The sequence below is a fragment of the Moschus berezovskii genome, chromosome 25 (assembly GCF_049115385.1).
Source record: "Moschus berezovskii isolate FMDL1 chromosome 25, NW_MosBer_1.0, whole genome shotgun sequence".
Lineage (NCBI taxonomy): Eukaryota > Metazoa > Chordata > Mammalia > Artiodactyla > Moschidae > Moschus > Moschus berezovskii.
The window spans coordinates 35,561,133-35,582,054 of NC_142484.1; positions in this window are offsets into that span (position 1 = coordinate 35,561,133).

Below are 20,922 nucleotides of genomic sequence, written 5' to 3' on the forward strand. Positions count from 1 at the left end.
TGAAGCTTCTACTTCAAGTAATTATAGGCTATGTCATTTGGAGCAACCCTTCTGCTGAAATATTGTTCAAAGGTGAATGAAATAAAAAGCACATGATTCATTAAAGTATCAAGAAGCTAAAAAAGCACTGTGCAATTGGTAAGGTGAAGATCCAGGAGGCAACAAAATCCCAAGAGGAGAAGTCGGACTCTGAGCGCCAATTTAGTCTTCAAAGCACTTGGCTATTTTACTGTGACATTATTATTATCTGTGGGGTTGTTCTGTGCTCTGGGGTTGCCTGCAGTGGCCAGGGGGACAGAAACTGACATCTCAGCCCTGATAAAGGTATCAGTTCAGTCTCTCAGTCGAGTCTGACTCTTTGCGACCCCATGAATCACAGCACGCCAGGCCTCCCAGTCCATCACCAACTCCCAGAGTTCACTCAAACTCATATCCATCGAGTCAGTGATGCCATCCAGCCATCTCATTCTCTGTCGTCCCCGTCTCTTCCCCCAGACTCTTTTCCAGTGAATCAACTCGTCGCATGAGGTGGCCAAAGTATTGCAGTTTCAGCTTTAGCATCAGTCCTTCCAATGAACACCCAGGATTGATCTCCTTTAGAATGGACTGGTTGGATCTCCTTACAGTCCAAGGGGCTCTCAAGAGTCTTCTCCAGCACCACAGTTCAAAAGCATCGATTCTTCGGCGATCAGCTTTCTTCACAGTCCAACTCTCACATCCATACATGACCACGGGAAAAACCATAGCCTTGACTAGATGGACCTTGGTTGGCAAAGTAATGTCTCTGCTTTTTAATATGCTATCTAGGTTGGTCATAACTTTCCTTCCAAGGAGTAAGCGTCTTTTAATTTCTTGGCTGCAATCAGTATCTGCAGTGATTTTGGAGCCCCAAAAAATAAAGTCTGACACTGTTTCCACTGTTTCCCCATCTATTTCCCATGAAGTCATGGGACCAGATGCTATGATCTTCATTTTCTGAATGTTGAACTTCGAGCCAAACTTTTCACTCTCCTCTTTCACTTTCATCAAGAGGCTCTTCAGTTCCTCTTCACTTTCTGCCATAAGGGTGGTGTCATCTGCATATCTGAGGTTATTGTTATTTCTCCCAGCAATCTTGATTCCAGCTTGTGCTTCCTCCAGCCCAGCATTCCTCATGATGTACTCTGCATACAAGTTAAATAAGCATGGTGACAATATACAACCTTAACGTAATCCTTTTCCTATTTGGAACCAGTCTGTTGTTCCATGTCCAGTTCTAACTGTTGCTTTTTGACCTGCATACAGGTTTCTCAAGACAAAGGTATAGAGCCTGATAAAGAATCTAAGTTTCATGATGGGACCAGAAAAGACTCTGTGCCTTGTCAGTAAAGATAAACCAAAAAAAAAAAAAAAACCAGGAAAACTCACATACTCTACCCCTTCTGTTCATATTATTTAAATCAAGAGTAAAACCTTAAAGCTGTAACTTGGAAACATGGTTTGCACACTATCCTTGTCTTCAGGCACCCTGTGAACTTAAACACGATATAATCCCTCTTTTCTGGGGGAGGAGAATATCAAACAGTGCTCAAATTAATTTTCAAGTAAATTTTCAAATACAAGATCAAAGTCAGTCATGCAAGCTGGCTAACAGGTAACTGGAGGTAAAATCAGCAGGGGAAATGTAAACAAGTAACATAAATAGATTTGGATATTGTAATTAGAAGATATATTTCATGAAACTTTTAGGCATGTTATGCTCAAGGAGTTAAAAACAAGCATAACAACTTCAGAAGGTAACTAGAAATGATATACAATGACAATATGTCAGAAAAAGGGGACACCTGAAATGAGAGAACAGAAAATATATGGCTACTGAAACAAAGAACTCAATGGGTAAATCTGCATTCCTATACACTAATAATGAGAAAATAGAAAGAGAAATTAAGGAAAATATTCCATTCACTGTTGCAATGAAAAGAATTAAATACTTTGGAATATATCTACCTAAGGAAACAAAAGACTTGTACATAGAAAACCATAAAACACTAGTGAAAGTAATCAAAGGGGACACTAATAGATGGAGAAATATACCGTGTTCATGAATTGGAAGAAAAAATATTGTAAAAATGAGTATACTACCCAAAGTAATTTATACATTCAATGCAATCCCTATCAAGCTACCAATGATATTCTTCACAGAACTAGAACAAATAATCTCACAATTTGTATGGAAATACAAAAAACCTCGAATAGCCAAAACAATCTTGAGGAAGAAGAATGGAACTGGGGGAATTAACCTGCTGGACTTCAGGCTCTATTACAAAACCACAGTCATCAAGACAGTATGGTACTGGCATAAAGACAGAAATATAGATCAATGGAACAAAATAAAAAGCCCAGAGATAAATCCATGCACCTATGGACACCTTATCTTTGACAAAGGGGCAAGAATATAAAATGGAGAAAAGACAGTCTCTTTAACAAGTGGTGCTGGGAAAACTGGTCAGCCACCTGTAAAAGAATGAAACTAGAACACTTCCTAACACCATACACCAAAATAAACTCAAAATGGATTAGAAAGCTAAATGTAAGACCAGATTCTATAAAACTCCTAGAGGAGAACATAGGCAAAACACTCTCTGACATAAATCACAGCAGGATCCTCCAAGACCCACCTCCCAGAATATTGGAACTAAAAGCAAAAATAAACAAATGGGACCTAATTAAAATCAAAAGCTTCTGCACAGCAAAGGAAACTATAAGCAAAGTGAAAAGACAGCCTTCAGAATGGGAGAAAATAATAGCAACTGAAGCAACTGATAAAGGATTAATCTCTAAAATATACAAGCAGCTCCTGCAGCTCAATTCCAGAAAAATAAACGAACCAATCAAAAAATGGGCCAAAGAACTAAACAGACATTTCTCCAAAGAAGACATAAAGATGGCTAACAAACACATGAAAAAATGCTCAACATCCCTCATAATCAGAGAAATGCAAATCAAAACCACAACGAGATACCATTTCACACCAGTCAGAATGGCTGCTATCCAAAAGTCTACATGCAATAAATGCTGGAGTAGGTGTGGAGAAAAGGGAACCCTCTTACACTGTCAGCGGGAATGCAAACTAGTACAGCCACTATGGAGAACAGTGTGGAGATTCCTCAAAAAACTGGAAATAGAAGTGCCATATGATCCAGCAGTCGCACTCCTGGGCATACACACCGAGGAAACCAGAATTGAAAGAAACACATGTTCTCCAATGTTCACTGCAGCACTGTTTATAATAGCCAGGACATGGAAACAACCTAGATGTCCATCTGCAGACGAATGGATAAGAAAGCTTTGGTACATATACACAATGGAGTATTACTCAGTCATTAAAAAGAATGCATTTGAACCAGTTCTAATGAGGTGGATGAAACTAGAGCCTATTATACAGAGTGAAGTAAGCCAGAAAGAAAAACACCAATACAATATAGTAACACATATATATGGAATTTAGAAAGATGCAAATGATAACCCTGTATACGAGACAGCAAAAGAGCCACAGATGTATAGAATAGTCTTTGGGACTCTGTGGGAGAGGGTGAGGGTGGGATGGTTTGGTAGAATGGCATTGAAACATGTATATTATCATATTTGCAACAAATCGCCAGTTCAGGGTCGATGCATATTACAGGATGCTCGGGGCTGGTATGCGGGGATGACCCAGAGGGAGGATAAGGGAAGGAGGGAGGTGGGAGGAGGGTTCAGGAGGGGGAACTCATGTACACTCGGGGCGGATTCATGTCAATGTATGGCAAGACCAACCAATATAATATTGTAAAATAATTAGCCTCCAGTAAAAATAAAAATAAATAAAATTTAAAAAATAAAGCAGATTTAATGTAACAGGGGAAAAAAAGAATTATTGGACTGATCTATATCTTTTCACATTATTTTCCTTCTATGCATATCTCTCCCTGGGTCCAAAGTTCCTCTTTTAATAAAAACATCCGTTATATTGGATTAGAGCCCACTCTAGTGACCTTATTTTCTTAGCTAATTGCATCTTAAACAACCTGCTCCAGCCACATTTGTAGGCACTTGGGGTTAGAACTTCAACATTTCAATTTTTGGAGGATGCAATTCAATCCACGCCTATAACCACTTCCCCATATCTGCCTAAGAAAGTGTAGAAAATCACTGCTCTTCAGTGTCCTCTACCTTAAACACGATTTTTCTATACAGCTATCAATCAACTCCAGTCTAAAAGCTTTATAAACGTCACACTCAGGAAAGATTACTCTTTAAGAACTACATAGCAGAACCTTTCATGAATGCTGGATCCCTCTCTCATTCCCTCAGTATATTCCCCTCTAGCTTGCATTTTTACAACCTAAAGCTATAGTAGCTAACTCCAACATATGCAAAATTTTACAGATCCTCTATAATTAAGTCTATTTTTTTATGTGTTCTTGTAACGTTTCTTGAAAAATCTTCCCTGAAACATATTTCTTTCCATCTCAGTTTGTCTGTACTTGTAGCAAGGATTGGCATCCCATGACTTTCAAGATGCTGATGTAAAGCCGTTTTGAAAAGACAGACCAGCCTTAGGAATGTGACAATCAGAACAAATTCCCCACAATCTCAAATATTTACTTTTTTGGGCCAGGTGGCAAGTAGGATCCTAGTTCCCCAACCAGGAATCACACCTGTGTCCCCTGCATTGGGAGGGCAGAATCTTAACCACTGAACCAAGGAAGTCCCTCAGATCAAATATTTCTAAAGATGAGTCTGGACCATAAAAATCAAATTGTGTATGTTTGGCCTTTGAAGTCAGACACAGATGAGTTTCTCACCTTGGAGATGGAGTTTAGAATCTTTCTTACTCACAAAATGAGAATAATCAGATCTATTTCACAAGAATTTTGAATGCATTGCATGGAATAGTGAAACACAAGTGAGCATCTGACAGACAGCAAATATTCAGTAAATGATCTTTCCTTCTCCTTGTGTGTGGCTTCTCCTCAGTCACTAAGTCATGTCAAATTCTTTGTAAACCCGTAGACTGAGGCCTGCCAGGCTCCTCTGTCCATGGGATTCTCCAGGCAAGAATGCTGGAGTAGGTGTATTTCCTCCTCCAGGGGATCTTCCCCACTCAGGGATCGAACCCATGTCTCCTGTGTCTCCTGCATTGGCAGGCGGATTCTTTATCACTGAACTACTTGGGAAGCCCTAATTACACATGTGAATCAATTTCTAATTTAGGGAAAGTAAGTGTGTGCTCAGTCATGTCTGACTTTTTGAGACCCCATGGGCTGTAGCCCACCAGGCTCCTCTGTCCATGGAATTTTCCTGGAAAGAATACTGGAATGGGTTGCCATTTCCTACTCCAGGGGATCTTCCCCACCCAGGGCTTGAATCCACATCTTTTGAGTCTCCTGCATTGGCGGGCAGATTCTTTTACCACTAACCCACCTGGGACTAAAAGTCCACAGAAATGAAAAGAACACCCGATTATATCTGTTTTGGAATGTTCTCCTGTTTGTGGAGGCTTGCAGCCCACCTCAAAATCAGACTCTAATCATCCCAGTCATAGTTTTCATCAATTGTGATGGGTGTGAGGATATAAACTTCCTAGTTGTATATTAATAGTTCACCAGGAATACATGCTTCAGTTCAGTTCAGTTCAGTTCAGTCACTCAGTCGTGTCCGACTCTTTGCGACCACATGAATCACGTTTGATCATTATTGCTTATGAATAATTAAAAATCAAAGCCAGTAGGTCTTTCCACTTACTTTTTTTTCATTTAAATAGGAGCTGTTTTCATTTTTCAACATGATTTATCATATTTGGGAGTCAACATTTTTTTCTCCTTCCAGGAGAATATAACTCCAAATTCATAATATCCTGGGTAACAAACCAGGATTGTCTATACAACAAGCATTGGTCCCACTTTCTTTCACAACAGAAGCCTGGGTTTATGTTCTTTTACAAAGGACATATCTTTCATGGAGGGCAAGATACCTTCTAGCCCCAGAGTGTGAATCTTCGTCATTCAAGCCAAACATGCTAAACTCACTGTCCTTGCCAGCTGATCTGTTGAAGCAGAAAAGACTGACTTTCATGGGCATATTTAGAAGGGCCTCATGCTCGGTTTGGGCTTCCCAGGTAACACTAGTGGGAAGGAACCTGCCTATCAATGCAGGAGACATAAGAGATGCGGGTTCAACCCCTGGAATTGAAAGAAGATTCCCTGGAGGAGGAAATGTCAACCCTTTCCAGTATTCTTGCTTGGAGAATCTCATGGACAGAGGAGCCTGGTGGGCTATAGTTCATGGGATCACAGAGAGTTGGACACGACTGAAATGGATTGGTATGCACGCATACATGTTTGGTTTAGTCCTTTGTCATCCTCATCTTGAAATTCTTAAGTTTTAGCAAGAAGCCCTGAACTTTCATTTTGACTTTGGCCTTGCAAATTAAAGAACTGGTCCTGCAGGCATAGGCTTGTGACCCAATGCTGGGTCGTGAAATATGATGCTGGGACACTCTCAGGGGGGTTGGGGGGGGGGGCTAATTCTTCTCAGCTCATGAATAGAGCAAACATCTCTTTTTTTTCCTCTAGACATGGAAGTCTGCACATGAAGTCTGGAAATGAAACCCTGTGGAGAACTGCCCAAGCAAATATGCCAACACAGGATAACACAGCCATGCTGAACTCTAAATTACCATGTCCAACTCTTTGCAACCCCATGGACTACACAGTCCATGGAATTCTCCAGGCCAGAATACTGGAGTGAGTGCTGTTCCATTCTCTAGAGGAATCTTCCAAATCCAGGGATCGAATCCAGGTCTCCCACGTTGCAGGCGGATACTTTACCAGTTGAGCTGTGAGGGAAGCCTAAACTACCACATTGATATTTATTTATCGATACCTGAAATGCAAAAATAGTCTTCTGTTGGATTCACTTTTAGTTATATTTCCTGCTATTCACAGACAAAAGTATCAGTTTATGGTAAACTTTTTCATTTTTCACGCAAAATTCATCTCTCCTCTTTCCTTAGTAGGACAATTCATTTTATTTGCGTCTGGGATGCGTCTAGTTATTAAATTTATCAGCCTCTCTTACAAGTACTGTTGAACATGACAAGTTATAGCCAATGATATATGAATAAAAGAGTTGCATGGAATTTCTAGGAAGATTGTTTCAGGAGAAATGATTCAGCTGTAGGAAATGCCTTCTCCCTTTCCTTTCTCAGTCATCCTGTTCAGAGGGCGTGTGCCTTGTCTTCAGAGTTTTATGTTGCCTTCTCTATCTCTTACTTTGCATGGCCTCCATATTAGAGCTTTTGGTTGTGACTGGAGAGTTTCTATGGAGATAGAGTCAATGGAAGATCATGAAAGACAGTCTTTAAGTCAGGAAGCTTCTGGGCTGGAGAGCCACTGATGCTAAACTCCAGGGACTGGCTGTCTCTGCAAACTACTCTGAGAGTTCTGCAGTAGTGTTGTGGGTTGAAAGGTTGAAAAGGCTGGAGCTCCAGGAGCCATAATGAAACATGAAGTATTTCTAGTTTTGAAGGTAAGCACCAGGGTAGTTGAGCAGAAAAACAGAAGGAGACTGGGGCCCTGATGACTGCAGCTGCTATATCAGCATTAACCTACATGCTTCTGGACTTATTTTATGTGAGAGAATAAATCCCTATCTTTTTGTATTGACTTTTCTGTTTTGTATTATCAGAACTCATCCTAAATGATATACTATATACTTTTTTTCAAAATACAGATATTGACTTAACTGTCAAATCATATCCACCCAAAATAAATTCAGATTTTTAAGGAATACTTCTATTTTCATAGTATATACATAGAAAAAGCATAATGCCACTTTCTCTCTCTCTGAACTCTCACTGCAGTGTTATCCAATGTATACTTAGCACACATTAGGGCATTTTAGATTCGTAACCTTAGTTTGAAGACAATGTTTGGCATCTATACAAAATAGGTCAGAGTAGGAAGAAATGTGATCCAGAAAACTGGTTTTCAACAGAGGTAGCCAAAGATCTTTGGATTTCAAACCTGGTCTGAAATTGTTTGGAAGACTGGATTTCTCTTTTTTACACATGGTTTTTTCCTCTTGAGAAATTGTTATTGTAAATAAATACAATATTTATTATTCCTCTCAAAGTAAATTGAGGGGTCCAAGTGAACAGTCACAAAGCGAGGCAGATGTTTGAGAAAAGGCAGACAAATTCACATCTACTTTACTACACAATGGGCTTCCCAGGTGGCTCGGGCGGTAAAGAATATGCCTGCCAGGGCAGGAGACACAGGAGACGTGGATTCGATCCCTGGGTCAGGAAGATCCCCTGGAGGAGGAAATGGCAACCCGCTCTAGTACTCTTGCCTGGGAAATCCCATGGACCAAGGATCCTGGCCACAGTCCACAGGGTTTCAAAGAGTCAGAGACTGAATGACAGAGCATGCACACCCTAATACATAATAGCAGATCAAAAAGTACTCTGAGGCTGATCCCATTAGGGATAACTTGTCAATCTAACCACTATCTTAAAAACCAAATCTAATTGCTAACTCCTCAAAAGCCAAAGGCACAACTGCCAACATCCTTCCTTTATATAAACTATGAAATGAAATGTCATGAGAGTTCTGTATACTAAAGTACTCCCTCAAACTGGATTGGTCCAAATTACACATATAACCAGCCCTATTCAATCTGGCTCCATCTCTTACTAGTTCCTTATGTCTAATCTTTTCCACCTACAATGGAATATTCTTCTGTATTCTTACAGCTTCTATCACTGACACAAGAGCACTTATTATTCAATACAGAATTGCTGATTTACAACCTTTTCTTGACAATCAGACAATGACCTCTGTGAGGATAAGGAGTTTGCTTTTTTTTTAATTCACTATTATTGATTAAGGTGTAGCACAGTGCCTGACAAAACAGACAATATTTGTTGATGGAAAAATAAATAATTTAAAGAATAATTAAGGCAATCCAATGTTTCAATGTATCTGTCTATATTTTATCTCTGTTCAAATCTAAACCTGCCAATACATCTTGTACATTGTAGGATACTAATACTATAAACCTTGGTAACAGGCTCAGAAATATTATATATTAAAATGGTATATGATGGGCAATTTAGTTCCTCTGCCCAGCTGCCATTCTTAAATAGTGGTAGGCTAATATTTTCATCTTCAGAGATAGGAATGGAGGAAAAGGCTTAGAGGAAAAGGCCAGGCAGGAAAGTGGGTCCCCATATTCCCAATTTTCTTGTGCCTCCACTTCCCCAGATCAGGATGGAGAAACTGTGCCAACTATTTATGAGATCCCTGAAGTTTGCTCCCTCCATTCTAGAAATACCAGCAACCAGGAGACCCAGCATCTTCCCAATAAACATTTAAGCTTGAATGAACAACTACAACCCAGCTGCAATACACTGTTGAAGACTAACGTGAATTTGGATAACACACAGACATCACCAAATTCCTGGTCTAGTGGCATCACATACCTAGCTTATTCATGTCATTAACCTTGCAATGCTGTGAGTTCACATTTTATGCAATTCAATTATTTTTGACTCTGATTATCATGTTACAGTGGTTTTACATATTAATTAAACTTAAAAGATGAATATAAAATAGAATTAAAGAATCACATAATTAATTAAACCCACAAATCCATGACTGGCTCCGAAAATACTTCTAGATATGGTTGGAAATATGTAAACAAGTTCAGAAGTAACAAACTTTGCTCATAGGGCTAAATTTTAGAAGACAAATATCTTAGTTTCTATCACCAGGAAAATATAAAAATCTACATAATCTAGGTAATATCATGTTTTCCAGCTATTTTCTCAATAATGTGCTTTATGAATACAAAATGATAATTGTTCATTAAAACATATTTTTAAAGTTCAACGATGGGGGACTAGGAAGAGTGCCAACTAACCAGCCATTAAATTATAGCCCATGCATTTTAATAAATCTATCTGTATTCAAAATATCAGAGCTATTCAATGAATCATAAATTAATTGTGTGTGGAAGAGAATTTTGCATACTATAAATTTGGAACCATTTTAGAAATGTTCTCTGGTTTTAAATATAGAAATATTAACCTTTTCTAATTTAACAACATAATCATAAATTTCATAATGACAAGGAGATGAAGATATATACTGCACTTTTCTTGGTTTTTTAAAGGATGAAAGATGAAAGAATATTTAAAGTATCCCTTTAGGAATGTAACTGGATAAAATCAGGAATTTATATCTTCAAACAAAATGCAAACCATGCCAGGAATGTAATTCAAATACAATAAAGTCTGAGCCCATATACGTCTAGAACATAAATTGACTAAAACACTATCATTTTTATTTTAAAAATAATAATATCCATTAATAATAATGTAAAACCTCTCAAAAATCATGAAAAATATAAGGACTCTGAAGAAGAAAACACTTGTAATTTTCCAAAAGTTATTACATTTTGGAGTATTTTCTTCTGATTTTCCATGTACTTTTCACATACTTACAAATATTAAATCTATTTTTTTGTTCCAACTTTACTCTTACTATTACATTGATTATTTTCCATGCTAATGAACTCAATGAACTAAGTCATTTTTCCAATATCCTTCACTAAATTTCAAGATGGTTGATACCAAAGATTGTTTTATCTTTATATCATTAAAATCCAAGTTAAGAACTCAATATGTTTATTAGTTAACCAACTAGACTCATTTTCCATCAAAATATTAATTTGCTAAATTTGTTATGGATTAGATTCCCATTAATAATACTAACACATAATAGTAACCACAAATATTATCAAATACTGATCTCTTACTATGCTGCTGGTATTAGGCTAGGGACTTTATTCTTTCATTCCTGGGTGCATTTATCCATGTAGGCCTTCAACAAATATTGGAGTGACATGGTGAGTGAAACTGCCGCTGCTTTTGCCCACATGGCGCTTTTAGTTCAGTCATGGGTGCAAATGAGTTTCACATATATTTGTGGTAATCACAAACCAATACTATAAAATACAACTATTTTGCAGTAGTGATTTATGCAAAATAGAACAGACTCCTCAGAAAGCAGACTTTGAGAAAGAGACTGGCATTACTGGGAAGTTTATTAGGATGAATCCTTGGGATCAACACCTTTGGAGACTGAAGTTAGTAGAACTGAGCACAGAACAAAGCTACAATACAGCTACAATTAAAGTCTCAGCTGATCTTATAAAGAGTTCTGAAGCTAGCATGGCCCTGCCTGCCAGAATCATTCAGCCTTGAGCAAAACTGATCAGGACACTACACACTTAGGTTAACCAGTCATTGGAGGTAGACTGCTCTTGGGGAGAAAGCGACTTTGGGCAAAACTGCTCCATTCAGTGAAGACAAATTCACGAGAGGGACTCAGCTCTGAGCAGCCACCATCTTCTCTGCAGCAGGGATAAATCAGAGCCCTGAAGGGTGGTACAACACAGCAACATCTACAGTCTCTTATGCCATTTGGACACATGTGCTTTATATGATAATTTCTGGAAACAATTTTTCCCAGATTCTGGTTGGTCTCTTTCCCGAGAGAGAATGTTTCCTTAGGAGACACACTGGTTAAACAATCTGTGCCACTGAAGCTGGCCTTGAGTCTGCACTGACACTTGTCAGCTTCTCCCTCTGTTACTCGTACCGGTACCTCTACTGGTCCAAATGGCTTACCTGGGACAGAGACCCTCCATCCTTGAGAATTCTTAACTCTCAGTGACCTTGCCCTTCTTGGACTCTGGGCACTATCCTTGGTTAAAACTGTATAAGAGATTCCCCAAAGATGCCTCGGTGGATTATCTCGATGTCAAATATATTAACTTTTGTTCTCACCATGTATCAGTAGCCCTAACTATTTCCAATAGGGGAGTCATTACCATGTACCCATATCATAGTGTTTCAGGATCTTTCTTCCTGGGGATTATGCCTCTTTTGTGGTCTGGAACATTCAAGTCTGAACTATCTCAGATCCAAAATCTAAGCAGAGGAAAACAACCTATCACTGATGCATCTGCCCTCAGCTTCCTGATCATCCAACCTTGATACACTTTGATTATATAACTTGAGCATAACTGTTTCAGCTTTTAATCTATCTTGCCCCTAAGGGTGCTGTGTTCTATTAGCCATCTCCATACCTCTTCAACAGTCAGTGTTTCAAACCCTGCAGCTACCGCTACAATCCTAGCATTGATGAGAGTACTCACAGCCACTTTGTTAAACCCGGCCACCAAGTCTCTATTATTTCAGGATTTTGTCACTGTCATTCTCATCAAGAATCCCAGTTCTACCAAGTCCTACTCTTAGGCCTTGCCTGCAACATAAGGAAATGGCAACCCACTCCAGTATTCTTGCCTGGAGAATCCCAGCGACAGAGGAGCCTGGCAGGCTGCCATCCATGGGGTCACATAGAGTTGGACACGACTGAAGCCACTTAGCAGTAGCAGCAGCAGCACAACAGACAGGGTCTTCCCGGGTGGCTTTAGAGGTAAAGAACCCACCTGCCAATGAAGGAGACATAAGAGATGTGAGTTCGATCCCTGGGTTGGGAAGATCCCCTGGAGTAGGAGATGGCAACCCATTCCAGTTTCTTGCCTGGAGAATCCGATGGACAGAGCAGTCACGCGGGCTACAGTCCACAGCATCACAAAGAGTCGAACATGACTGAAGTGACTTAGCATGCACAAAAGACAGATGGCCATCTCTGACTTCTGAGTGTCACTGGGGCCCTCTCACTTGTGCTGCTCTGATAAGCAGAACGCATCTGTGTGCTCAGTCGTGTACGACTTTGCAATCCAATGGACTGTAGTCCACCAGGATCCTCTGTTTAAGGTATTTTCCAGGCAAGAATACTGGAGTAGGGTTGCCATTTCCTACTGCAGAGGATATTTCCCACCCAGGGATGGAACCTGTGTCTCCCACATTGGAAGGCACATTCTTTACCACTGCACCACCTGGGATGCTCTAAGATGCATCTGTGTGTGTGTGTGTGTACTGAGTCACTCAGTTCAGTTGAGTCTCTCAGTCATGTCCAACTCTTTGCAACCCCATGGACTGCAGCCCACCAGGCTCTTCTGTCCATGTAATTTTCCAGGCAAGAATACTGGAGTCGCCACTTCCTTCTCCAAGCGATCTTCCTGGCCCAGGGACCGACCCTGCATCTCCTGTGTCTCCTACACTGCAGGCAGATTCTTTACCACTGAGCCACTGGGGAAGCCAAAGGATGCAGCTAGGCTTTCCCAAAGAACACAGAACATTCAAGTGTTACATCTGCTCTGACATAAAACTCACTTCTCTTCACCTTCAGATCTCTTTTTATAGAACAGAATAGGATCATTGTGGCACTTGTGTTTCACTTCAAGGGGCCATCAGTTTCTCCAAAGTTCTAAGAGCCATCCTACCAATGGGTAAATATCACCTTCCTAGGTATTGCCTAGCATTTTTAATAATGTAGCTTGGAAAAGTATTCCCATGAGCAATTTTTCTGTAATGCTCCCTCATTCCAATTTATTACTCCATCTCCAAACCCAGCCGTCTCATAATACAAGCCTCAATATACCCCTGTATCCTGCTAATAGAAGTTAACTAGGCTCAGCCAGGAGAAGGCATTGGCAACCCACTCCAGTACTCTTGCCTGGAGAATCCCATGGACGGAGGAGCCTGGTAGGCTGCAGTCCGTGGGGTCGCTAAGAGTCGGACATGACTGAGCAACTTCACTTTCACTTTTCACTTTCATGCACTGGAGAAGGAAATGGCAACCCACTCCAGTGTTCTTGCCTGGAGAATCCCAGGGACGGGGGAGCCTGGTGGGCTGCCGTCTATGGGGTCGCACAGAGTCGGACACGACTGACGCAACTTAGCAGCAGCCGCAGGCTCAGCCAACTCTTGTCCCTGTCCTCCCTCATGGCTCCAGCACTTTCCTGTATTTGATGGTGACTTGACTGTCGTCTTGTCATCAGAGGAGAACACGTGCAGACTTGCAACACGAAGGCATCGGCATTGTTTGCAAGCTGGGAAGGACTAGATCTAACAGCGAGTAACTTCCACGGGTGTGGAGTTCAGGGTGATGTGGCGTTTCTAGATTCTCAAGTACATCCACTGTGTAACCTCACCATAAGTCTCAGCACCCCGCATCTTTTCTCTGGGGCTGTGATCCCAACACAGTAAACTTGCTGGGACTAAAATTTCAACCCTTTTGGAGTTCTGCCACCCTCATAATTAATTCCCTCACCTGCCCCTTAGCTTTTTTTGGACTTCAATAGATAAAAGTCACTTATATGTTATTTAAGAGGCCCTCTGGCTTTCGCCCTTTGTCTTCAGTGGAAGATTAATCACCCACACTCTTTCATTTACTTTCTCCAATGCATCAACATCACTCAGCAGGAGCCGTATAAATTCCATTCCCTGAACTTTCTTTCAGCTTTCTAGGGCAATTATATACCTTCTGCCAGAAGGAACTTGGGGGTAAATGCTTGCTACTGAGTTTTCACTCTAACCGAAGATTATGGCAGAAGCTTCACACCAACACGCTTAAAGACAAGTTTTTATATCCTTTACTTTCTGTTTTCTTTTTGAGTTCTCCCATCTCAATGCCCATACCCCATTCTTTAGATTCTTTCCACTTACTTCATTCTCACATGCTACTAACAATTAGGTCAGAGTTGGGCAGAGAGTTTGGGGGCTTATCTCTATCCTCACTAAAAACTTTCTGCCTCTAAGCAGATCTCTAACCATTTCCCAACCTAAGACTTTCCCCTAGACTTACACTCTATAACCCAAAATAATTAACTGATCATACCTGAGGCTATGATTCCTTTACTGGGAAGACTTTCATGATTAGGGACTCAACATAATCATTCAGATAGAGAAGAATGAAACATTAATAGTAGAATTCACAATCAAAAGCATATGTGTTTCCGCTCCCCCACTGAGCAGAAAATCATTCACCTAGCAGCAATTATTAGCAAAACCAACATAAAACTTGGGGGCATAGCCTCTGTCCTGGGGGTGTGCTTTCTTATGCTAAGCAAAGTTATATCCAGGATAACTTTCCAGTAGACTTTCTAACTGTCTAGTTTTTTACCTCACAAATGAAGGAAGGAGAAGCAAAGATCTTCTTTAATATGATATTTTCAATACCCATGTATTGAATTCTGCTCAAGGTACACTTTGAACTTTTTGCTCATATTCAGTCATCTTATTTGACTTTTGGAAGAACAAAAGCAGATGGTATTATTTACATTTTGCAAGTGAAAAAAAAACTGAATTCTACAAAGTTTGATTTTTACTTCTCATTTACTATCTGTCCTTTCTAATCCAAAATGGCAAGGTTTGGATGTGTCTCATGAACATGATTTCTGATACACAGAAGCATTCAATGAATACTTCTGGAATAGCCAAATGAACAAATACATCTAGATAGTCACTGGAAAGGAAAAATTGAGCAAACAAATTATGGGTAAGAATATTTTTTAAAATGCATTGGTTCATTATAACTGTAAAGCTTTATGCAAATTATCACTGTGAACCATCCTTTGAAAATATTAACTCTTATTATGCATGTGTATATATATGTGTGTATATAAGATGGCTAATATCTACATGTATACATAAAGTATATTACATAAACTTCTGTAAAAAGACCAATATGTTAACATAGGACATTTCCTTGACTTTAAATCTAAAATGAGACTTAATGCACAGCATCAGAAAGTGTCTTTAATTAAAGCACCGAGAGAGAGAGAATGAGCCTCACTTTATTTTGTTGAAATTTGTATTTTATAGAAGCTCTCATTTCTGAATTAAAATAAAAACACAAGCTAACACTTCAAAGCTCTTGTATAAACAACGGACTTCAAAAAGCCAAACGCGTGTGAGCTCTGCTATAAACCTGCTCCTTAATTATGTCCCACTCTGTATTCAAAACCATACTTGTGTCACTTTAGTTCAGTTTCTTTCACCCTTTTAGGAGTATTATCCTCTAGTTTACTTTCAGGCTTTCTATGACTGATGACATTTTTTGATCAATGAAAAGGTTGGTGTTGTTTCCGAAAGTAATGGTATGTAATAAAGCTGTTCTAGTTCAACAATTAAAAACATTTTATTACGTAATAAAATAGATTCCTTTTCTCTAACTCTAGCTGCTGCTGCTGCTAAGTCACTTCAGTCGTGTCCGACTCTGTGTGACCCCATAGACAAAAGCCCACCAGGCTCCCCTGTCCCTGGGATTCTCCAGGCAAGAACACTGGAGTGGGTTGCCATTTCCTTCTCCAAGGTGTGAAAGTGAAAAGTGAAAGTGACTCTAGCTACACAGCATTAATTCAGACACTAATTTGCACATGATATATTATTGCTAGTGCTGGAGGAGCATTTATCAGTTGTATGTATACATACACATATACATAGTAGATTATATACAGATGATATACATATCCAGTCTCGGCAAGTTTTTATTTCAATATACAGAGAATTTTTTTCCTTTTGTAGGGGTAAGCCTGCAAGTATAAGTCCAAAATCCGAAAAAATCACTTAAGGTAATTTCACAAGGTGAAAGTATTTTGGAAAAAAAAATGTAAGCCAAAGCTGAATAAGACAACTTGGACATCTAATCTATAGGACTTAGTGCTCAAAAGTTTTATTAGTTGAGATATAAACACAAAGTATTATTTATAAGTTTTCACGCACAATTCAAAGCACTGAACTAGAAGCTAAAACACTTGGGGTTAATCCTAGTGCTGACAAAATGTAATCATTGCTGAACCCTGGGAAAGTTGTCTCTCTTTAGAAAATTTCCTCCCCTGTTCAATGACAGGTTTGGGCTCAAAAACTTCTTATGGCAATGAGATTCTCTGAATCTCAGAGAATCTGAGAGTTATCTGGGTTATTCTTTATTTTTTATCTCAGTTTTATTTATTTTTTTTACTTTACAATATTGTATTGGTTTTGCAATACATTGACATGAATCCGCCCCGGGTATACATGTGTTCCCCATCCTGAACCCCCCTTCCACCTCCCTCCCCATCCCATCCCTCTGGGTCATCCCAGTGCACCAGCCCCGAGCATCCTGTATCATGCATCGAACCTGGACTGGCGATTCATTTCACATGTGATAATTTACATGTTTCAGTGCCATTCTCCCATATCATCCCACCCTCACCCTCTCCCAGAGAGTCTAAAAGACTGTTCTGTATATCTGTGTCTCTTTTGCTGTCTCACATACAGGGTTATAGTTACCATCGTTAGACCAGAAACTATAAAACTCCTAGAGGAAAACATAGGCAAAACACTCTCCAACATAAACCACAGCAGGATCCTCTATGACTCCCAGAATATTGGAAATAAAAGCAAAAATAAACAAATAGGACCTAATTAAAATTAAAAGCTTCTGCATAACAAAGGAAACTATAAGCAAGGTGAAAAGACAGCCTTCAGAATGGGAGAAAATAATAGCAAACAAAGCAACAGACAAAGAATTAATCTCAAAAATATACAAGAAACTCCTACAGCTCAATTCCAGAAAAATAAATGACCCAATCAAAAAATGGGCCAAAGAACTAAACAGACATTTCTACATTTCACACCAGTCAGAATGGCTGCTCTCCAAAAGTCTACATGCAATAAATGCTGGAGTAGGTATGGAGAAAAGGGAACCCCCTTACACTGTCAGTGGGAATGCAAACTAGAACAGCCACTATGGAGAACAGTGTGGAGATTCCTTAAAAAACTGGAAATAGAACTGCCATACGACCCAGCAATCCCAATGCTGGGCATACACACTGAGGAAACCAGAATTGAAAGAGACACATATACTCCAATGTTCATCGCAGCACTGTTTATAATAGCCAGGACATGGAAGCAACCTAGATGTCCATCTGCAGACGAATGGATAAGAAAGCTTTGGTACATATACACAATGGAGTATTACTCAGCCATTAAAAAGAATGCATTTGAATCAGTTCTAATGAGGTGGATGAAACTGGAGCCTATTATACAGAGTGAAGTAAGCCAGAAAGAAAAACAGTATACTAACACATATTCTTTATTAGAGATCTTCCTGGTTATGTGCATCAATGATCAGGGTTGTAAGCTAATCCTTCTGCCTTACGGTTATCAGACTGAATTGTTCTGCTCTCTTATATGAAATCTGTAAGTTGAAATGTAAATGCCTTCTCATGACACACCAAGTGTTAATGACCCGACAGATGCCTGATTCTGCAGCTTCCTTTCATGCCCTCCATCTCTATGGCCCAACGCTACTGCTGTTCTGTGCTCCAATTCACTAAATCTATCAAACTAGTTCCTGCTGCGGTTCCTTTGCATGTATTAACTCTCCTTGAATGTCTGTCTTTCCATTTACTGTCTCCTTTGTATCTATTCTTCAGTCAAGACTTTAGTTATTCAAGTAAATATTTATTTCACCATGCATAGAATTATGAGTAATATGCAGTAGTGTTGTTTAGTTGCTAGGTTGTATCCGACTCTTTTGGGACCCGGTAGACTGTGGCCTTCTGGTCTCCTCTGTCCATGGGATTTCCCAGGCAAGAATACTACAGTGAGTTGTCATTTCCTTCTCCTGGAGATCTTGCCAACCTAGAGATCAAACCTTTATCTCCAGTATCGGCAGGCAGATTCTTTAGAACTGAGCCCCCAGGGAAGCCCCAATATGCAGTACAGGGAAACTGACAACAAAATCACCTGAAGAGTTGTTGAAAATGTAAACACATAAACCCATCTTGACTTCCCAAAATAAACTCAGACTAGGACCTGAGAATCTGTATTTTACCAGTGTCTCCGCTAGTCTTGATACAGCTATTCAATTAAGGACCCTTTAAGAAATACTGGCTATAACCACCCAGTCTGTGATATTTTGTGTTATGGCAGCATGAGCAGACTCATGCACTAAAAAATCGGTAAGCAAAGTCTTAAAGTAATATGTTTTCATGCTAAATCCCTTACCAGTAATAGTGGGGTATCAAAAAATAGTTTCTATTTATATTTGCTACTGTTATGATGGTAACTACCATAAAAACTAACGTAGAAAATATTAAAAGAGATTGGGGAGAGCATATGGTAAAAATTTTACTTTCATTTTTCATCCTTATATAAAAAGTGAAAGTCGCTCAGGAATTCTCCAGGCTAGAATACTGGAGTGAGTAGCCTTTCCCTTCTCCATGAGGTCTGCCCAACCCAGGGATTGAATGCAGGTCTTCCGTAATGCAGGAAGAGTCTTTACCAGCTGAGCCACCAGGGAAGCCCAAGAATACTGGAGTGGATAGCCTACCCCTTATCCAGTAGATTTTCCTGATTCGGGAATCGAACCAGGGTCTCCTGCATTGCAGGCAGATTCTTTACCAAGTGAGCTATCAGGGAAGCCCCACCTTTACGTAGTTTTATTTTTAAGCCATGTATTTTACTTTTATCAATCACTTTGAAAGTTTAGCATAATGTTTAAAGAAAAATGAGGTCATACTTTCTTTCCTAAATTTCACTCATTTGCATCTACTTTTATGATATTAGGCAACTTTCAATCAACTTTTTAAACTTGTATTTATTTATTTTCTGAGTAACAAGTTACATTTTTTCTGATACACATTAAAATATGTAATTATTAAAAACGTTCATCCATGTACCACTTAAAATCATCTCATGTTCCAGGAGTGGTACAGAGGTCATAATTTGCAAAACACAGCTAGATACAAGACTGAATTATCTATCGTGATGGCATAAAACCCTATTAAACATATATCAGAAAATTTTTTTAAAAAGAACCATAGGTTATAAGAAACTCCTATTTGTTCACTGTGTGACCCTTAGGAGTGGGGACAGAATTTAAATTTCCTATAACCTCCTAGGATACTTTGTGTATTTATTTATTCATTTCTGTAAACTCAGATGATATATTCCAGACTCCAGGCCAAATTCTTCAGTCATAGAAAAGAAACAAGGCCAACTTAATCTCTGCTCTTACTAGGATCTGTTATGTCTGATGAAAAAGACATCACAAATTACTTATATAATTATTCACTTAATTACAATGGTAATTAATATCATGAATGACTCCCCAATAGTCTCTGAGAGTGACTATCAGTGAATCTGACTTAAATCCTAGGTTAGGGATACTTTCCTAATGTATCTGAAAAAAAAATATCACACTGATGCACAGGAGTGAAATAGTCCATAGGGATATAAATATATAGACATTTTTAAGGCACAGCAAAGAAAAATAAGTTGACAAAGGAATCAGAGATGCCAAAGACATCGATATTTGCACAACCTCTCCAGCTCTGGGATAGCTGATGTCTATGCAGTGTAGTGTTTTACCATCCTTTTCAATTGTTTGTACCTTGAATCTAAAATGTGTCTCATGTAAGCAACACATAGTTAGATTTTTTAAATTCAGTCTGACAATCTCTGTCCTCGTATTGGGCTCATTGGGTCATTCTCATTAAATGCTTTCTCGATATGCTTGGCTTTGCATCTGCTGTTGCGGTTCTTGTATGTATCATGGTTTTGGTTTAGGTGCTAAGTTGTGTCCAGCTCTTGGGAACCGTGAACTGCAGCCCACCAGCCTCCTCTGCCCATGGGATTCTCCGGGCAAGAATACTGGAGTGGGTTGCTATTTCCTATTCCAAGGGATCTTCCCAGCCCAGGAATTGAACCTGGGTCTCCTCCACCACAGGCAGATTCTTTCCCAACTGAGCTACAAGGGATGCCCTTATGTCTCATGACTATTTTGAAACCCTGTTCTTCCTTTACCACCTTCTTTTGCATTAAGTGAATATTATTTTGTACACTGCTTTAAGCCCTTTAACAAATTTTAGCTAAGTTTTAAGTCATTTTCTTAACAATTGCTCTAGACCTTATAATATACATCACATCAG